At 40.7% G+C, this 2,500-nt stretch overlaps 1 protein-coding gene across 1 annotated transcript in view; it reads right to left on the bottom strand.

Moving 5' to 3' along the window:
• LOC122258082 (ATP-sensitive inward rectifier potassium channel 12) overlaps positions 1–1,499 on the bottom strand; it is a gene marked incomplete in the record, with an annotated part of 36,937 nt that extends 35,438 nt beyond the window's left edge. The window contains 1 exon segment of the mRNA XM_043023803.2: positions 1,404–1,499.
• Between the last annotated feature and the right edge of the window lie 1,001 nt (positions 1,500–2,500).

Below are 2,500 nucleotides of genomic sequence, written 5' to 3'. Positions count from 1 at the left end.
GGAACCGCAAGGAAGAAGGATGAAAGGGCAATTGTTATAAAACATGTGGGACGAAAATACAACTGCAACTGAACAGTACATTACGAATCAATTAACAAAGGAGACACAATATAGTAACCATGATAATATTTTCGTGAAATTGATATCCAGGGGAGAAAGGAGAACGAATGAGAATGAATTACTTTAAACAAAAATAATACACTTTACTATCGGCCTGGAGATGACAACAGAAACATCCTCTTAAAGTGATAAAGGAGTAAATAAATAAAGATAACTGATAAAAATCGATTGACAAAGTAATCAGTCAAAGGCGAACAACCGATAAAGCGAACCATAACATTCGTTTGTATCCTTGAAGAAAAACAAACACTTTTTCCTTCATCAAAAGTAAAAAGACTTGTGGAAGTGAACACAAAGTGATTCGAGGTAAAAAAGGAAGATTGGGAAAATTGAAAGTCTGGTTGTCCGAATCTTTCAAAACATTGTGGAAAACAAATCGTTCAGGCGTGCGGCGTGCCTCACTTCCCGTCTATGAATTAGGCTTCTGTTGTGAATAGCTTACTTGCTTTTCTTATCTGTACACCTACTAATGCCCCAAATACAACTGTTGCAGGTGTGTCACAATACTCAATAAGTTACGCACGTAACAGTTCATAGGTATATTTCATAACGGAAATATAGTTGCTAAACTATATTTTTTTCCTAATGATTCGGGTAAACTGGAAACCTACATAAATAGATCACTGACGTTTTTCATATCAACTGAAGAGACGATAGGGAAGTAAAAGGAAGAGGAGTAGGGGGGAGGGAGGGAGGGAAGGATGGGAGAGCAAAGTAAGATAAGGACAAGTTTTGTGGACAGAAAGACAGAGATAGAGAGAGAGAGAGAGAGAAAAGAGAGAGAGAGAGAGAGAGAGAGAGAGAGAGAGAGAGAGAGAGAGAGAGAGAGAGAGAGAGAGAGAGAGAGAGAGAGAGGGGGGGGGGGGATAGGTAACGCGAATACAGAATAAACTCTACGTGAGTGTTTTACCCTTAAGCAATGATAATGGGAATTTTCCACGTTTCCTTTCTAGGAAAAAACATTTCACACTTATCAACGGTAAGACAGGCGATACTAAAAAATGAACAGATCCCGATACGAACTCCATCTAAACTCAACTCGGATCTCGTGGAGACGATATTGGGATTAGCGAATCCAATCGCATGACGACAAGATTGTTTAACAGCACGTCCCGCAGTCTCAACTGTCAGCTTGGCACGAGACCTTATTACACGTAGTCAGTAAGTTTTCCTTTCCCGACTCGCTATCAGTTTCCCACTTTTACGTCTTCAAATCATATTCATGGTGATGGACAGATACAGAGGTTTTGACACTGGACATTCAAACCAACAAGAATTATCACTTGAGAATAATATTGGGTTATATTTGTGTCCCGGGAGGAGAGAGTACGAGCGCGCGTCGTCCCGCACAGATGTTGCGGTGTAGACTGGTGGAGTTCCGTTGAATCCACTGGAGTTCTGTCTCTCTCTCTCTCTCTCTTCCACTTAAGGATTGGCGTCTTTTGTAGATAATCTGACATAAATGCCAGTTTAAATGGAGTAGGAGAGAACAAAATAGAAATTGCCAAACCTAAACTCGACATGTAATAAAAAGTTTTAGTTAAAGCATTTATCTATCTGCGTCTTTGTTCACGTAGACCGCTATGAAATATTACCGACGGTAAGGGGTTGGAGGTATCTGGCACCTCACGCGGTGCGGGTGGGTGGTGCCGCTTGCCCGAGCCCTCCATTTAGCTTATCATCTTTTCGAAACAGCGTGAGCCGGCTATTGCCAATGCACTTCGTTAATCAATTTTAGCTGGCTTGTATCCTAGTCTGGGCGAATGTTTTAAAGTCAAATCGGCTTCCGTATAAGTTTCTTCACGACGCAGTTGGTTACAAATTTACGAGCTCATGAGCGCAAAATCTATAAATAGAATGAGTAGGGGGCAAGTAGTAGGCCCTGGTGGACGGCAAAGGACACGTTTGTACAAAACTGGCAACTGAACACACTTCAGACTTTCCCGTTACTTTCATCGCGTATCGGAAGTTGATATCAAATATTGTGAAGAGTTTACTGGGGATGGTGCCCCACGGCTCAGTGTGTGAATCTATAATCGGCTAAATGTAGAATACTGAAATTATGTTTTTATCTCACCACATAATAAATTTGTATATTGATCCCACCCTATATAAACCCCCCCCCCCCCCCCCCCTTTTTTTTTTGGGCCTAGTCAACTGATAGAAGTAATTCGTAGATCTTGTTCACATAATTACTCAGCAATAAAAAAAACTAAATTTTCAGGCTCTAATACCTGACAGACCTTGGCGAGCTAGTATAAAAAGCATTACAAATGTCACACGTCTCAACAAACATATATTGTCATACATACCTACATACACACACACTCACTACACTAACAGACGCAAACATATATATGTATTATCTAGTGTGTGTGTG

Source organism: Penaeus japonicus, unplaced genomic scaffold, assembly GCF_977035675.1.
Source record: "Penaeus japonicus unplaced genomic scaffold, GWHDUDI00000001_assembly GWHDUDI00000039, whole genome shotgun sequence".
In the NCBI taxonomy this organism is placed as follows: Eukaryota; Metazoa; Arthropoda; class Malacostraca; order Decapoda; family Penaeidae; genus Penaeus; species Penaeus japonicus.
The sequence above is the reverse complement of the archived record's forward strand: the minus strand, read 5'-3'. Positions and strand labels throughout refer to the sequence as shown.